We start from the raw sequence: 19,073 nt of genomic DNA, 5'->3' as shown, positions 1-19,073 counted from the left end.
TTGCTGATAGGTCGACAGTAGGACTGAATGATCGTAGAGGTCTTCTCCAACCTCGACGATTCTGCGATTCTATGGTGCAGGAGCCAGGATCTCCCCTGAATCCACTGACAGGGTAGGCCTTGTGCTCCAGACCTCCAGGGGATGATACCAACATGTAAATGAGGGGATAGAACACAAGCCCTCCTGCCCGGTTTGTAACACGGTCCCGAGTAGCCAGCATGCCACAGGTATATCAGAGGCTATGAGCATATTGAATGCTTGATCATCTTCCGATACTACTTCAGAATCCATAGAAGACCATGACTCTGTTCTCCAAAACCCTTTTCCTGCAAGCTGCTCGTTTGGCTCTACATGAGACTTCTGCTTCTACAAGGAAAGAAACAAACTTCCAGCTATCCCATCATGGGGACACTGCTGCAGGGCATAATAGCACTGACACAATTCTACTTTAAGAAGTCATCTCCTTGGAAGTCACTGACCGTTCAAGCAGCATCTTCATTTGCTTTTTGTAAGCAAGTCTCTTCTTGGAGGAGATAAAACAATTTCGCCAACGTCATCACGGTCATGGTGATCACAATGTGTTCTTCTGCCGTTTGTTTTTTCCAACACACTGCAAGGAGAATTCTACTTTTAATTCCAACTTGAAGTACTCCCAAGTATTATCTCACATACGCAGAAGCGGCGTCTCCACCAGGTACTCTATTAGTTATTCTTTCAGTCATTCTGCAGTTAATTTTGCTCACCTTTCCAGATTGTATGATCAACAATGTACTACTTTCACTTGTGGTTTCCACTGCTGTGTCAATGTCAGCAGACTACAAGAAACTGTTCCCCTGTATCCATAATATGTCATAGTGCATCGAAGGGTCCCTTTTTCTCCAGTGCTTCAAGAAGACGAGTTCCCAATCCATGTAGTTCCTTCTTTTCGGATTAGAAGAGGAGTCAGAAGTTCCCCTGAGTCCACTGAGATGGCAGTCTGTCCCTCCAGTCCTCCCAGAAATGAGAACAACCCACCAAGAAGTGGCCACAAGCATTGCAGACAAGTCTGTTTCACTTCCCCTTGTAACTAGCATGCCACAGGGCCTCAACAATTCGTGGGTGTATGCAATGCTCGATGACCTTCTGCTACCTCTTGATTTAAAAGAATAGGCAGAACAGCATGGCTGTGTACTCCAAAACTCCTTCCTGCTAAGCAGTAGCTCAGTCTCATATCAGATCTAATCATAAAGAAAGACCTGATCCATGGAAGGGGTACTACTGCGGTGCAGAGTTGCACTGACACAACTTTGCCTTAAAAAGCTATCTCACAGAGCTCTCGGAAGTCGATGAAAATTCAAGCTGCATTTTCATGTGTCATGATTTTACATCCAGTGTTACTGGGTGAAGGATCATACAAACAAGATTGTTGTTCGCGATTGCCACGACATGAAGGAAAGAGGCTTTGCCTGTGAAATAATGCACAGTCATTGACACAACATAGCAATCAAAACATGCTACAGCCAAACGCATTGCTGACCCACCAGTCTCCCTATTGCAAGGCTGGCCTTTGGCTTTGTACTGCCTGTGAACCTCTAAGTTACAAGAAGAACACTCCGTGAACTATGGAAAACTAATACATGTACAAGTGAGCACAGAAGTGAAGGAGAAACTATTTCTGCCATTCTTTGTCACAGCACTCTGCACCCAAGGGTTCCCACTAGTATCATTGCGCTCCTGGAGTCTGGAATAGTTGAAAACTTTGCTTTCATTTCACTTATGAATTTATAACAAGATACTGTGCTGGGTAGACTGTAGATCAGGTAGAATTGAGACAGCACAAGATAAGGAAAATACGCAGGATGGGGAGAGCCTAGCACAGGACAGTACAGGGACAGCCAAGCAGAGGACAGAGAGCAGCTGCTAACTTGCTAAATATCTCCCTCCTATCAAAGTACAAAGCAGAATTGTGTTCCTGAGACTCAAGCAAAGAGTGCCAGGAGAGGTATTACCTGAGTCGGGTCCAGATGTAGAACAGAATGAATTTCACTGACTGGGGTGCAATTTCTCCCTTGCCAGTAGGGGACGTGTGTCCATTACTCCAATAATGAATAAACCTTGCTGCTGTCAATAAGATCTTTGCCTAACTAGAAATCTTTGATTTTGAGAGTGTTTCTCACAATACCTACCCTTACACAACAAGAAAATACCATGGTACTTGCTCTGAAGGAAACTGTATCCCATTACAGATATTCACCCGGGTGGACATGCTGGTGTAAAACGACTGCAGTACGTTGCATCAGGCATGGCCCTAGAGCAGTGTTTGTAGGGGACACACTCCCCCACACCACTCTTCTGTTCTATTTTGCCTTCAACATCACTGAAGTCAGTGCCTCCAGCTGCATTCTAGCTCTTTCATTTCTCAGATCTGCTCTACATATGCAGCTTCTGCTACATACATGATTCTTGGGGAAAACAATACCGTCTCTAAGGTCAAAGAAACCAGGCCTGTAGCAGAAATGGTACAAACCTTAGGAGCAAACGTGAAATCAAACCTAAACAAGAGGATTTATTTTCAAGAGGCACAGACAAAGCCTCTTCAACACAACAATTTTCAAAACTCTAAGCCAAGCTCTCACACCTTGCGCTCTGAAATCTCTGACTTTTTCAGCATCATGGACAGTATCCACACTCCTACTCCATGTCAGATAATGGCAAGAGCAAATCATTCACTGACATTCTTTTGAAAGAGAAATATATCCAACTCTCAGCCTTGACAGCTTTACATTTTAGGAAACATTTTAGGACATTTTAGGAAACAGTCACCGCTTCTCAGAAAGCTTCCAACTCACCTGCTCTTCTGCCATGACTGTGAAACTTTGAATGAAAAAGTGTTAATGTGAGAAATATTTCAAATTATTTCAGGAATCCATCGAATCAAAATTGCTCAGGTTGGAAAAGACCTCCAAAATCATCAAGTCCAGCCTCAGCCTAACCAAACTGCTCTAACACTTACCAACCGTATAATGAGGGATTCAGACTTGATGCCACACATAACATTCTGACTTTTTGTGTTTCTTAAGACTGGCTCAAGGAAGGCCAGGACATCTGAAAATACAGCCTTATCATTTTCAAATACATACACTTTGTCCAGAACATGAGAAATAGGGAACAAAGCCACAGTGGGAAGAAGGCCTACAAACAGAAATACAGCTATGAACAAACTCTACATCATGATGTCACGTCTAGATACGTGAGAGGTTTCACACAGGATTTATAAGCCATTAGAGATATGCATTCAACATACAGAAACAAATTTTATCATCACAGAACTACCATTACCATGCAAGACATTGAAACTGGGAAAAAATGGTTCATACATACTACAGATGTAGGCACTAACCACAAATCCAAACCATTGTCCACACAACATCACCGCTGACACACCTTCTGTCCACATTCAAATCCAGCCACTCACCATCCTTGCTCTGCATTCACAACCTTCACTTGCACCAAGGAGACACACAACATGAAGCAGTCTGTCAGCTCCTAGCAAGAGCATGTCATTCAGTGACAGCTGAAGGAAACAGAAGCATATCCACACCCTTTTTCTGAGAGCTGTAAATATGCAAGTCAAGTCACCCTCTTCATTGAGGCCTCTCTTACACACTGTAGACTAGTAACCATCAACAACAAACAAAGAAAAACAGACAAGTGATGAACCCACAAGGTGGCTCTTATCCTGCCAGTTGCCTTCTAGCATAGTCTGCTCCATTCCCATGAGGTGAAGGTTCGCAGCGTAAGAGCATAGCCAAGAAATAGAAATCATGAACCACAACCATTCAGGAAGTACAGGCCTGAAGACATGAAAATCACAGCGAAGGAAATGTACATCACAGGGATACAGGAAACTAGAAAAGGTTAAATGAGGTTTCATACTGCCATTATATGCCATTCTAGCTCTACTGAATTATTCCACATGCAATTTTGATGAACTCACTTCAGGACTACTGTCGTTGCCTCTAATGACAGACAAATGAGGATGGTAGTGGAAACAGCACAGAGCTTTGCACCAACTATGAAATCAAAAGGTATCCATCTCAAAACCACGCTAACTGTTTTTTTCAATACCAGCCTCTCACCTTCTTCCAACACTCACACACTTCAGATGCATGGTCAACTGTAACAGCATTTGGCTCTAAACTGACCATGAACATCGCTTCATTCAGCGGTATTTTACAGAAACCTAAGAATATAAAATGCTTCCTAGAGACAGCTTCAAACACTCAAAGCAAGAATGCAAACAGCTCACACACTGAACATTGATAAATTATATTCCAGTCTTGAATGTATTATCAACTACACTGGGATCCGCCTTCAGCATTCAAAAAGAAACAATGCAAAAATTCTGAATCTAACAAAGCGGTGAACAGCACTGTCATTGTAGTGAGCACTCTTGAATCCGCAAAAAACATTATGAAACTGAACATTTAAGTGACAAAACCCTGATTTCCCAAATGCCACAGAATGTGTTAGCAAAGACACACCCAGATCTATTGTTATCAGGTCATCAGGGTATTGATAAATGACTGTGAAACAATAAAACACATAGCCCGTTTTCCTCACAAGCCACTCACACACAGGATCCCAAAGCAATTGACAAAAACTACAAGCTGTAAAGATGCTGTTTCACTGTGAAAACAGGCAAATTGATGTCCCCAAACGAAGATTTGAACATTCAATTCAGTACACTCAATGATGATCAAACGAACTGCTAGAAATGAAAAATGTATATTGATACTGAATTCCAAATAAACTCAAAGTCGTTCATCAGGCAGAAACAGAAACAACCTCTGGGTAAATTGGGGATGGAAGGGCCAAAAGTCTATGCATACTGAGAACATCAAGATTAAAGGAGAGGTGACTTCAGCGATTAGAGGAGGAGACTTGTACTGCTAACAGCCACACAAACTAAGGAAATCTGGGGAGGGGAAACGCGAGACGGCACAGAGGCAAAACTCCGAGAAAGAGGCAAGCGAGGAAAGTCGGGAGGCGGCGCGGTCAGAGCACTCACCGTGAGGGCGTCGGGCTCGGCGGCGAGGTGCGCGGCAGCGTCTTCCCCGCGCAGCGGCGCGGCCTCGTCGGGCGGCGGCCGGGCCGGGAGCGTGTCGCAGCAGCTGCCGGCCGCGCAGCGCGCCTGGCTCTTGCGCGAGTCGGCCGTGAGCGACACGTCGTGCGAGTAGGAGCGCAGGAAGGCGCGGACGCCGTCGATGCCCACGAAGTGCGAGGCCGGGACGCCGCGCCAGGCGCCGCCGGCCGACGGCGGCCGAGGCGGCCGCGAAAGGCGCCAGCGGCGCAGGCGCAGCGCCAGCAGCAGCAGCAGCAAGGCGACGAAGAGGCACGACACGGCCGCCACGGCCAGCACCAGCCAGCGCGTCAGGCCGCCCGCGGGCTCGGCCGGCGCCGCCGCGCTGCCCAGCTCCGACAGCAGCTCGGCCACGCTCTCGGCCAGCACCACCGTCAGCGTGGCCGTGGCCGACAGCGCCGGCCGCCCGCGGTCCTTCACCACCACCACCAGGCTGTGCCGGGCCGCGTCGCGGGCCAGCGGCGAGCGCGCCGTGCGCACCTCGCCGCTGTGCAGCCCCACGCGGAACAGCCCCGGCTCCGTCGCCTTGGCCAGCTCGTACGACAGCCACGCGTTCTGCCCCGCGTCCGCGTCCACCGCCACCACCTTGGCCACCAGCGCGCCGGGCTCCGCCGACCGCGGCGCCAGCTCCACGCCCGCCCAGCTCCACGCGCCCGCGACGGACCCCGAGCCCGAGCTCGAGCCCGGACCCGGCGCCGCCGCCGCCGCCGCCGCCGGCGGGTACAGCACCTGCGGCGCGTTGTCGTTCTCGTCCGCGATCAGCAGCCGCACCGACACGTTGCTGCTCAGCGGCGGCGCGCCGCCGTCCTCCGCCCGCACCCACAGCTCCACCTCGCGCACCTCCTCGTAGTCGAAGGAGCGCAGCGCGTACAGCGCGCCCGTCTCCGCCTGCACCGACACGTACGACGACAGCGGCGCGCCCCGCAGCCGCCCCTCCCGCAGCCGGTAGCGCACGCGCGCGTTCTGCCCCCAGTCCGCGTCCCACGCGCGCACCGTCAGCACCAGCGCGCCCTCGGCGTTGTTCTCGGGCAGCCGGGCGCTGTAGCGCGCCTCCGCGAACACCGGCGCGTTGTCGTTCACGTCCAGCACCCGCAGCGCCAGCACCGCGCCGCTCCGCAGCGCCGGCGACCCGCCGTCCGCCGCCCGCACCGTCACGTTGTACTCCGACGCCCGCTCGCGGTCCAGCTCCCGCGCCGTCACCACGCTGTAGTAGTCGTCCAGCGCCCGCTCCAGACGGAACGGCACGCTCTCGCCCAGGCTGCACCGCACCTCCCCGTTGGCGCCCGAGTCGCGGTCCTGCACGTGCAGCAGGGCCACCACCGTCCCCGGCGCCGCGTCCTCCGAGATCTCGCTCAGCGCCGACCGCACCGAAATCTCGGGCGCGTTGTCGTTCACGTCCGTCACCGAGATCGACACCCTCGCCGTGTCGAAAAGGCCTCCGCCGTCTCGTGCCTGAACCTCTAGTTCGTATGAGTTTCCTTCCTCGAAGTCCAGGTTTTTCAGTAGGTTGATCGCTCCCATGTTGGGTTCTAAGTGGAAGAATTTCGTTACTACGTTTGTCAGTTTTCTAAACGAGTACATCACTTCGCCGTTGGTTCCTTCGTCGGGATCGGTGGCGGTGACGCTGAGCAGCGTGGAGCCCACGGGCACGTCCTCGGGCACTCGCACCGTGTACACCGCCTGGCTGAACGCGGGCGCGTTGTCGTTGGCGTCCAGCACAGCCACGCGGATGCGCGCCGTGCCCGTCCGCGCCGGCTCGCCGCCGTCGCTCGCCCTCAGCAGCAGCTCGTGAAACGCCGCCTCCTCCCGGTCCAGCGCCTTGGCCAGCACCAGCTCGGGACGCTTCTCGCCGTCGGCTCCCGCCTGCACCGACAGCGAGAAGTGCTCGTCGCCGCTCAGCGCGTAGCTCTGCAGGGAATTCACACCCACGTCCGGGTCGTGAGACATAGGTAGGGGAAACCGCGTCCCCGTGGATGTCGTTTCGCTTATTCTCAGTTCCTTCTGTGATTCTCCGAAGGCAGGCGCGTTGTCGTTAATGTCCGTGATTTCCACTTCGATTGCATAAACCTTCATCTCGCCCTCCAAGATCAGCTCACAGCGCAGCACGCATTGTGGTTCGCTCTCGCACAGCTGCTCCCTGTCGATCCTCTCGGCCGTCACCAAGTGGCCGCTGCTCGCATGCAGAGCGAAATACTGCGTCCTGCCTTGGGACACCACTCGGGCGCCGCGGCCGCCCAGCGCCGCCAGCTCCAGCGCCAGGTCTTCGGCCACGTCGCCCACGAACGAGCCCTTGGGCAGCTCCTCGGGCACCGAGTAGCGCAGCTGCCCCCACGCCGCCTCCCACGCCGCCACCAACACGCAGCACAGCAGCGCCCGCTGCCTCCGGCCACAGCGCCCTTCCCTCGCCGCGCACATCTCCCGCACGGCCCCGCCGCCACCGCAACACCGCCGCCACCTCACGATCGCCGCTTACGCGCCGCTCCCACTTCCGATTTTTCTTCTGCCACTTCTCTCGTGCCTTCTCCTCCGCCTCCGGCTCGGCTCCGTCTCGGGGTCCGCTCCGCACCGCTCCCGCCGCCCCTCCGCCTCGCTGCAGCACCGCTCCGCACCGCGGGGCCGCTCGCAGCCCGCCCGGACGCCGACACAGCGACAGAGCGAGCGAGCGAGCCGGGCCGCAGCGGGCGGGGCTGCCTGCAGCGCTCCGCTCCTTCCTCTCCTCCGCGGTGAACAGCGGCGCCCGCAGCCGCCGACCGGCACTGCACGCACGGCTCCACCGAGCGCCGCTAAAGATGTCTTTAATAATCTCCGTACTGCATACATTCCTGATGTCCTTTGTTTCCATTTCAACTGGCTTTAGGAAACCATCATACTTTCTCCATCTTACACAGGAAAGGGATTTCATGTGTTGTGCTCATACCAGAGTACAGCAGAAAGTGGGGTTTCCAAACCATACGATTCCTCCCTGTCATGGTGCACGAGTCAGCAGCTCTCCTCTGCCCACCCCATGAATTCTGTGATTGGCCACAAGATCTCCACATCAGTTTGTAAGATGTTCTCGAGTATCCAGCATGCCACAGGTGGATCAGAGTTGATGGGCATATTCAGTACTTGGTGATTTTCTGCTACCATCTGATTGAACAATGGGTAGAGTATTGCTTTGTTCTCCAGTAACCTCTTCCTGCAAGCCAGGAGCTTGGCTCTCCTTAGTATTTCTGCTTCTGGATGTAATGAAACAAACTGGGGGACACTGCTGCAGGTATAGCTGACTTGACACAACTCTGCTTTAAGAAGTCATGTTCCAAAGCACTTGGAAGTTACTGGCAGTTCAAGCTGCATCTTCATTTGTCTTCCGTTGAGGGGACAAAACAATTACTTCTTTCTTCAAGGCCATTGTGACAACACAGATTGAAAGGTGTTCATGACACATCTGTTATTTCTAACACGTAGAAAGGAGGATCTTTGTTTTTAATTCCAATACTAAATACTTCCGAGCATTATCCAGATTTTGCAGAAGCAGCCTCTGTGCCACCAAGTCCATAGATTATTCTTACAATCGTTTTCCAATTATTTTTTGGGTTCTCCAGCACTGCAATCTCAACTTGTTGCTACTTTTACTGGTGACTTCTCTTGTTCCTTCAGTGTCCACTGCCTACAATAAACTGTTCTCCTTTATCCATAACACATCATAAAGGGTATATCCCGTGCTTATTTTCCAGTGCATCATGCAGATGAGTTCCCAATCCGTGTGTAGTTCCCCATTCTTGGATTAGACAAGGAGCCAGGAGTTCCCCTGAGCCCACTGAGAAGGCAGACTGTGACATTTCAAATATTTTCAATTCTAATTATGAAGAAACACCTTGTAAGGGGCACTGCTGCAGTGTGTGGTTTCTTTGACACAACTTTGCGTCGAAATGAGCACCTGAAGTCAATAAAAATTCAAGTTGCATCTTTGCACGTCATGATTTTACATTCAGTGGTACTGGCTGAAGGCTCATACAAACAGGATGTCATTCTTCAATGCTACGACACTGAAAGAAAGGGATCTAGTGATATAGGCACTAACCTGGACACAGTACTAGCAATTAAAACTTGCTATAGGCAAATACACTGCTGCCCCATCAGTCATCCTATTTCAAGGATTGCCGGTGATCTCTATGTCTGTGTTGCAAGAAAAATCTCTAGCCTTTGGTAAACTAAAACACGCACAAGTGAGCATCTACACAAAAGTGATAGAAAAATAATTTCAGTCATTCTTTGTGTGGACAGTTCGCACCCATCAGTTCCCCCTAGAATGTCTGCATGCTTGGAGACTGGAACAGTACAAAACTCTGGCCTTCCTTTCAGTTCACTTCAATTTCTAACAAGATACCTACTCATAAACTGGAAGAAAACACCATGGCACTTGCTGTGAACAAAAACAAGACCCATCAGAGACGTGCAGCCAGGTGCACATGCAGGTGTAATATGACAGTACTATATGGTGTCTGGTATGGCCCTAGGTCAGTGTTTTCAGGGAACATCTTTCTCCACAAAACTCTTCCTCTCTTCTTTGCCTTCAGCATCACAGAAGTCAGTACCTCCAGCTGCATTCAGTCTCTGTCACTTTTCAGACATACTCTACATATGGAGCCTTTGTCAAATACATGAATCTGGGGGAACCAATGCTGCCTCTAAGGATAAAGAAACCACAATCATAGCAGAAATAGTTGCAGGCATTGGTATTAGATGTGATAGGAAATCCAGACAAGAAAATTTGCTTTCAAGAGGCCACACAGAGCCTTCTTAACTCAACCATTTTCCAAACTCAAAGCCAAGCTCTCACACACTCCGAAGTCTGTGGCTCTGTCAGCACCATGGACAGCACCCACATTCCTACTCTCACGTCAGACACCACCAGCAGCATTTCATCCACTGACATTGTTTTGGAAGAGAAATATACACAAGTTTTATTGTTGACAGCTCTACACATTCAACGTATGGAAACGACTCCCTCATTTCCACAATCCTAATGGACATTCCAATTACTTAAGGTTTACATCGGCAGCAGAGACATAAAAAAGGAACAGAGCTAAGAGTTAACTGCACATCTCTGGCATTCTACACTAGCTCTGACTCCCCCAAAATACCCAGCAAGTGGCACATGAACAGATAACACATTACTGAAAAGAAAATAAATACTATACTATTTTTGCTGCCTCTTCCAATTCAACATATGCACATGGACATAAGTCCAAGAAATGCTATCAACAGACAAGCAGCACATAGAAGCATTCAAAGAGAAATACGGCTGAGAAACTCCTGAAGAAGGCGTAATAGTCGTCCCTGTGGACACTAAAATTCAACCCCACAACATCTGGAATCCAATCAGTTTTGAAGCTGCAAATAGGGTCCTAAACTCTTTCCCTAAACTACAAGCTGGGGGATTTCATTTTAGAAAAAAATCACCACTTCTCAGAAAGCTTCCAACTCTCCTGCTCATTTCTCATGACTATGAAAAAGAGTTAATATGAGAAGTATTTCAAATTATTTCAGGAAAACATAGAATCAGAATTGCTCAGGTTGGAAAAGACCTACAAAATCATCAAGTCCAGCCTCAACTTAATCAGACTACCCTAACTCATACAACCCAAACCTTGAGGGATTCAGTCCCAGGGTCACACATAGCATTCTGTCTGTACGTGTTTGTTGACACTTGCTCAGGGAAGGCCAGGAGGTTGGACAGTACAGCCACATAATTTCCAAATGCACAATGGTCTGTCCAGAAAATTGGAATTGAGGAACACACCCAAGCTGGGAAGAAGACCTATAAACAAAATTTCAACTAGGAAGAAACTCTGCAACACGATGTTACTTCTGGATACACAAGACGTTTCACACAAGATTAATAAGCCATTACCAGATACGCATCATCATTCTACACACAGAGACAAATTTTATCATCAGACGATTACCATTACTATGCAAGACATTGAAATTGGGAAAAAATGGTTCATACATACTACAGGTTTTGGCACCAACTATGAAATCTAACCACCACACAAGATCACTGCCGACCCACCTGCTGTTCACATCCAAATCCAGCCACTCACCATCCTTGCTCTGCATTCACTACCTGTTCTTGTACACGGATACGTTCAACATGAAGCAGTCTGTCAGCTCCTAGCAAGAGCATGTCATTCAGAGACAGTTGAAGGAAACTTAAGTATATCCAAGTCCTTTTCCTGACTGTTGAAATCATTTAAGCAAGGTATTCTGGTCTACTGAGGGCTCTCTTCCACACTGAGTACTAGATTAAACTTTGACAACAAACGAGGCAAACTGACAAGTGAGAGACTTACCAGCCACTGCTCAGATCATCTTCTGTCAGCAAATGTTATTCAACATTTAGATAAGGTGATAAACCCACAAAATATCTCTTACCAGACCAATTACCTTCTAGCATAGTCTGCTCCATTCCTACGAAGTCAGCATTCAAATAATTCTCTTTCCTCCACAAGTTCTTCACACACAGCATCCCCAATATATTCCCAAATTATACTTCTATGATTGTCTTCAGTTTTTGTTGTTAATTGATGGCTTTAAAAGGAGCAGCAGCCCAGCCCATTTTTCCTCAACATGTGCAAAGACCATGTCAAGGGTGGATACAAGGACATTTCTTACCTCAATATACCATCATGAAGAGAGATTGTGAAGAGTTTAAATGAGAAACACTTAAATGAGTTCAAAGGAGTAATTATATTTAGGGTCACTAGCAGTCCATTTCAAGGCCTTTTCACTCATCACATCCAGCACATGAGCTATAGGGATGTTATTCAACCCTACCAACAGTGCAAAGTGTAAGATAGCAGCCAAAGCAGGCTCACTGCTGGAAGCACACAGAAATTAAGAAAACAGAAGTTGAAGCCTCATCTTGTGGGCCTATTTTGGAAGTAGCCCAGACTTTTCTTCACCATGTCCCATCCAGAGCATGGTCTTCCCCCAACAGATTATTGTGCAGAATGGTTGTGAAGAGTTTAAAGGAAGCAGAAATTATACATGGGGTCTTCAATATTTCATTTCTGAACTATCTCATCTTTGGCAATAAACACATGCCCTGTTGGGAAGACAGTAAAACCTGCCAACAGTGCAGAGTATAAGGTAGCAGCCAAATCTGGTTCAATATTGGAAGCACAAGAAATAATAGAACTGTAGATTCTTTCTCTTGGGTCCTTCAGACATGTAAGTTTCTCAGATACAGTATGCAGTTTCCTTTCACCTTCTTCCTTTTCACTTACTGAAAAAATTCTTATGCACTGGTGCACGTAGCTAAAACCAATCAAAGATATAAGCCAAAGCAAAACAACAGTAGAAAATAAAAATACCCAACAAACAGAAAGAACTAGGATACCTATCATCTATAAAGACAAAATCAGAAAAAATTCAGCTCCTCCATATGCCCTGTCACCATGGAGATTCATTCTATCCACTGAGCTAGCCATTAGGAAACGAGAAAAGAAAGTTGACAACACCAACAGAAATGCTGCTAGCAAAATCCAACTATGAACACGAACGGGAAAGGAAAGGTTGCTTGTGTCATGATGCACAGTATCAGCGGCATGAGTACAGCGTCCCGTTGCGCAAATTTCATGCTTTGAGAAACTGACAACTCCATAACCAAATGTGAGACATGGGAAAAACATTTCCTCCCAAGGAAGGATCTCTTAAAACGCCCTAGCGTTCTCATATCCCCACCCAAATGGTGACTCATACCACTTGCTGATGTGGGCGGAGCTAACAAGATGAAAGAATGAGCTGCAAAGTGATAAAGGGTAAACACAAAACAATTTGGACAAGATCAAATGAAAAGGCAGTCTAACACGTGTGATAAACTCATGATTAACCCTTACCTTTATACTTTTATAATGAAACCACAGTGAACTCTCCAACACATCAACCTCCAGTTAAAAGATGGGGAATACAAAAACCACATCTCCTATTTCCTTCGTGAGCCCTTCACACTCTGTACCCTGAAGCCTCTGGGAAACCCAGCCGTTACGACTGCATTTCATCTTCACCACAGGCAAATGACAATCGTCAAAGAACCAGGTACACAACCCTATTCTCCAATGCAAGGCATGGATGGATAGAAAGACAAGACTTTGCTCCATACATCACGATGTAGAAGTGGAAATGTGAAGAAGGGAAAGGAGAAGAACCTAAGTTACACACGGAGTCATTACGAATCAGTTTCAAGACAATCTCACTTGACTCAATGAACTCACGGGCTGTCAGAAAGGTAGTGGACCTTGGAAACTATAAAAAGTAATATTCTGCAAACCAGTTCTTACAGGAGAACACAAATTGTAAATAGGAGAGGGAAAAAAAAGATTAATCACCAAGCCAGAAGGTAACGAAAAAGCCCAGCTATAGTCAAATTACAGCAACAAGTAACCCTGCACCTCCAGCCTTTCACACAGTCTCTATTGATGACAGCAGAGCCATTACAGCATCCCCAGTCCAAAGGGGAAAAGGGACACGATCCGTTGAATGAGAGCTTGGCATTGCGAGGAAGAAACCGTTTCTGCAGAGGAGAAAGTGCACAGAGCAAAAAGAAAAACGAAGGGAAGGAAGGACTGAATGCTGAAGCGTCGTAAACAATGTAAACACTCATGACTTCAAAGAAAGAATATTAAAAAAACACAAGCAATGCCATCGAAGGGGAACATTACCGAAAAGAGAATCAAACAACACTCTATGCGTGTCGGGGAGCTCCAAAGAAAAAGACTATGCCACAAAGGAACGTCAGGATGAAACGGGTGGATGGATTTCAAGATAAAAGAATGTCTCTTCTACAGCCAATCAACCCACCACAAAGGAAAGCCCGGAAAAAAAAAAGGGAGGGAAAGGCGATGCGAGTCAAAGCTGAGAGCAAAGTAGAGAGACAAGAGAGGGAGTCGGGAGGCGGCGCGGTCAGAGCACTCACCGTGAGGGCGTCGGGCTCGGCGGCGAGGTGCGCGGCAGCGTCTTCCCCGCGCAGCGGCGCGGCCTCGTCGGGCGGCGGCCGGGCTGGGAGCGTGTCGCAGCAGCTGCCGGCCGCGCAGCGCGCCTGGCTCTTGCGCGAGTCGGCCGTGAGCGACACGTCGTGCGAGTAGGAGCGCAGGAAGGCGCGGACGCCGTCGATGCCCACGAAGTGCGAGGCCGGGACGCCGCGCCAGGCGCCGCCGGCCGAAGGCGGCCGAGGCGGCCGCGAAAGGCGCCAGCGGCGCAGGCGCAGCGCCAGCAGCAGCAGCAGCAAGGCGACGAAGAGGCACGACACGGCCGCCACGGCCAGCACCAGCCAGCGCGTCAGGCCGCCCGCGGGCTCGGCCGGCGCCGCCGCGCTGCCCAGCTCCGACAGCAGCTCGGCCACGCTCTCGGCCAGCACCACCGTCAGCGTGGCCGTGGCCGACAGCGCCGGCCGCCCGCGGTCCTTCACCACCACCACCAGGCTGTGCCGGGCCGCGTCGCGGGCCAGCGGCGAGCGCGCCGTGCGCACCTCGCCGCTGTGCAGCCCCACGCGGAACAGCCCCGGCTCCGTCGCCTTGGCCAGCTCGTACGACAGCCACGCGTTCTGCCCCGCGTCCGCGTCCACCGCCACCACCTTGGCCACCAGCGCGCCGGGCTCCGCCGACCGCGGCGCCAGCTCCACGCCCGCCCAGCTCCACGCGCCCGCGACGGACCCCGAGCCCGAGCCCGGACCCGGCGCCGCCGCCGCCGCCGCCGCCGGCGGGTACAGCACCTGCGGCGCGTTGTCGTTCTCGTCCGCGATCAGCAGCCGCACCGACACGTTGCTGCTCAGCGGCGGCGCGCCGCCGTCCTCCGCCCGCACCCACAGCTCCACCTCGCGCACCTCCTCGTAGTCGAAGGAGCGCAGCGCGTACAGCGCGCCCGTCTCCGCCTGCACCGACACGTACGACGACAGCGGCGCGCCCCGCAGCCGCCCCTCCCGCAGCCGGTAGCGCACGCGCGCGTTCTGCCCCCAGTCCGCGTCCCACGCGCGCACCGTCAGCACCAGCGCGCCCTCGGCGTTGTTCTCGGGCAGCCGGGCGCTGTAGCGCGCCTCCGCGAACACCGGCGCGTTGTCGTTCACGTCCAGCACCCGCAGCGCCAGCACCGCGCCGCTCCGCAGCGCCGGCGACCCGCCGTCCGCCGCCCGCACCGTCACGTTGTACTCCGACGCCCGCTCGCGGTCCAGCTCCCGCGCCGTCACCACGCTGTAGTAGTCGTCCAGCGCCCGCTCCAGACGGAACGGCACGCTCTCGCCCAGGCTGCACCGCACCTCCCCGTTGGCGCCCGAGTCGCGGTCCTGCACGTGCAGCAGGGCCACCACCGTCCCCGGCGCCGCGTCCTCCGAGATCTCGCTCAGCGCCGACCGCACCGAAATCTCGGGCGCGTTGTCGTTCACGTCCGTCACCGAGATCGACACCCTCGCCGTGTCGAAAAGGTCACCGCCGTCTCGTGCTTGTAACTCCAATTCATAGGAATTCCATTCCTCGAAGTCGAGATTTCTCAACAGTCTGATCGCTCCCGTATCAGGTTCTAGTTGGAATACTTTTGAAGCTTTCTTCGTCATTTTCCTAAGGTTGTATTTCACTTCGCCGTTGGTTCCTTCGTCGGGATCGGTGGCGGTGACGCTGAGCAGCGTGGAGCCCACGGGCACGTCCTCGGGCACTCGCACCGTGTACACCGCCTGGCTGAACGCGGGCGCGTTGTCGTTGGCGTCCAGCACAGCCACGCGGATGCGCGCCGTGCCCGTCCGCGCAGGCTCGCCGCCGTCGCTCGCCCTCAGCAGCAGCTCGTGAAACGCCGCCTCCTCCCGGTCCAGCGCCTTGGCCAGCACCAGCTCGGGACGCTTCTCGCCATCGGCTCCCGCCTGCACCGACAGCGAGAAGTGCTCGTCGCCGCTCAGCGCGTAGCTCTGCAGGGAATTCACACCCACGTCCGGGTCGTGTGCCTCCGATAAGAGAAAAAGCGACCCTAGAGCTGTCGTTTCACTAATTCTCAGTTCTTTATCTGATTCTTCGAACATGGGCGCGTTGTCGTTAATGTCCGTGATTTCCACTTCGATTGCATAAACCTTCATCTCGCCCTCCACGATCAGCTCACAGCGCAGCACGCATTGTGGTTCGCTCTCGCACAGCTGCTCCCTGTCGATCCTCTCGGCTGTCACCAAGTGGCCGCTGCTCGCATGCAGAGCGAAATACTGCGTCCTGCCTTGGGACACCACTCGGGCGCCGCGGCCGCCCAGCGCCGCCAGCTCCAGCGCCAGGTCCTCGGCCACGTCGCCCACGAACGAGCCCTTGGGCAGCTCCTCGGGCACCGAGTAGCGCAGCTGCCCCCACGCCGCCTCCCACGCCGCCACCAACACGCAGCACAGCAGCGCCCGCTGCCTCCGGCCACAGCGCCCTTCCCTCGCCGCGCACATCTCCCGCACGGCCCCGCCGCCACCGCAACACCGCCGCCACCTCACGATCGCCGCTTACGCGCCGCTCCCACTTCCGATTTTTCTTCTGCCACTTCTCTCGTGCCTTCTCCTCCGCCTCCGCCTCCGTCTCGGCGTCCGCTCCGCACCGCTCCCGCCGCCCCTCCGCCTCGCTGCAGCACCGCTCCGCACCGCGGGGCCGCTCGCAGCCCGCCCGGACGCCGACACAGCGACAGAGCGAGCGAGCGAGCCGGGCCGCAGCGGGCGGGGCTGCCTGCAGCGCTCCGCTCCTTCCTCTCCTCCGCGGTGAACAGCGGCGCCCGCAGCCGCCGACCGGCACTGCACGCACGGCTCCACCGAGCGCCGCCGCTGCCTCTGACGCGGGAACATGGAAATAACGCTTTGCTTCTTCCAGTCTTTATTCTCTACACTGAAAAAACATATTTCTTCTATTTGGCAAGGTCTTCACGATTACAGCGAAAGTACAATGTTCCCTTTACTTCGTTATTTCTAGCAATGAGTAGGGAGAATCTTCATTCCTTCATTAAATACATCTGAGTCTCTTCGCTTTTTTGCACAAGGACTCTCTCCTTCGGGAACTCCAATGGCCTTTCTTGCAGTTCTTCCGGTTGAAAATCTTCCTCGGCTATCCAGCACTGTACAAGTCATGGAGTCTGCATAGATTTCTGTAGATTCAATGTCAACAGCCTAGACACAACCACTGCACGGTCTCTATGCAACATGGGAAAGGGATGTCATGTGCCCCGTGCATATCCAAGTGCAACACAAAACCGAGTTCCCATACCACACCATTGCTCCCTGCCATGGTTATATAGACAGGTTGTCTGCTTCCCTGGTTCACACATCATGGTCCTGTCCATTTCAGACTGTCTGCATTTCTGGGAACACTGACTGCACATTCAGTTTGAAGCTAATTCAGGGACATTTGAAAAATAGAATGGCTGCCCTTTGGCTCCAGTGAGATACTGAACAGTGTGTGGAACAAACATTGTGTTGTGTAAGGAAGTCTCCACACTACCTTAAGGGAGGTTGAGGTGAGGTGGAAATCAGCCTCTTCTCCCACGTAACAAGCAATAAGACTGGAGGAAATGGCCTCAAGTTGTGCCATTGGAGATGCAGTTTTGATGTTAGGAAATACTCCTCTGAGAAGTCAGATGCTGGACTGGGCTGCCCAGAGAGGGGACAGAGTCACCATCAGTGGAGGCGTTCAAGAAACATTTAGATGTTGTACTGAGGGAAACCATTTCATGGAAAATATTGCTGATAGGTCGACAGTAGGACTGAATGATCGTAGAGGTCTTCTCCAACCTCGACGATTCTGCGATTCTATGGTGCAGGAGCCAGGATCTCCCCTGAATCCACTGACAGGGTAGGCCTTGTGCTCCAGACCTCCAGGGGATGACACCAACATGTAAATGGGGGTTTTGAACACAAGCCCTCCTGCCCGGTTTGTAACACGGTCCCGAGTAGCCAGCATGCCACAGGTATATCAGAGGCTATGAGCATATTGAATGCTTGATCATCTTCCGATACTACTTCAGAATCCATAGAAGACCATGACTCTGTTCTCCAAAACCCTTTTCCTGCAAGCTGCTCGTTTGGCTCTACATGAGACTTCTGCTTCTACATGGAAAGAAACAAACTTCCAGCTATCTCATCAGGGGGACACTGCTGCTGGGCATAATAGCACTGACACAGTTCTACTTTAAGAAGTCATCTCCTTGGAAGTCACTGACCGTTCAAGCAGCATCTTCATTTGCTTTTTGTAAGCAAGTCTCTTCTTGGAGGAGACAAAACAATTATTTATTTCGCCAACGTCATCACGGTCATGGCAATCACAATGTGTTCTTCTGCTGTTTGTTTTTTCCAACACACTGCAAGGAGAATTCTACTTTTAATTCCAACTTGAAGTACTCCCAAGTATTATCTCACATACGCAGAAGCGGTGTCTCCACCAGGTACTCTATTAGTTATTCTTTCAGTCATTCTGCAGTTAATTTTGCTCACCTTTCCAGATTGTATGATCAACAATGTACTACTTTCACTTGTGGTTTCTATTGTTGTGTTAATGTCAGCAGACTGCAAGAAACTGTTCCCCTGTATCCATGATATGTCATAGTGCATCGAAGGGTCCCTTTTTCTCCAGTGCTTCAAGAAGACGATTTCCCAATCCATGTAGTTCCTCCTTTTCGGATTAGAAGAGGAGTCAGAAGTTCCCCTGAGTCCACTGAGATGGGAAACTGTCCCTCCAGTCCTCCCAGAAATGAGAACAACCCACCAAGAAGTGGCCATAAGCATTGCAGACAAGTCTGTTTCACTTCCCCTTGTAACTAGCATGCCACAGGGCCTCAACAATTCGTGGTTGTATGCAATGCTCGATGACCTTCTGCTAACTCTTGATTTAAAAGAATAGGCAGAACACCATGGCTGTGTACTCCAAAACTCCTTCCTGCTAAGCAGTAGCTCAGTCATATGTCAGATCTAGTTATA

The 19,073-nt window shown here is 51.4% G+C and overlaps 1 protein-coding gene and 2 pseudogenes across 1 annotated transcript in view; all 3 read right to left on the bottom strand.

Annotated features, from left to right (window-relative positions):
- LOC100544252 (protocadherin gamma-C5) overlaps positions 1–19,073 on the bottom strand; it is a 194,703-nt gene that overhangs the window by 107,303 nt on the left and 68,327 nt on the right. The window lies entirely within an intron of this gene.
- On the bottom strand, positions 4,895–7,589 carry LOC104915506 (protocadherin gamma-A5 pseudogene; annotated as a pseudogene).
- On the bottom strand, positions 13,914–17,265 carry LOC146543304 (protocadherin gamma-A5 pseudogene; annotated as a pseudogene).

The sequence above is a fragment of the Meleagris gallopavo genome, chromosome 15 (assembly GCF_905368555.1).
Source record: "Meleagris gallopavo chromosome 15, MGAL_WU_HG_1.1, whole genome shotgun sequence".
NCBI classification, from domain to species: domain Eukaryota; kingdom Metazoa; phylum Chordata; class Aves; order Galliformes; family Phasianidae; genus Meleagris; species Meleagris gallopavo.
This window is presented reverse-complemented; position numbering and strand designations above follow the sequence as displayed.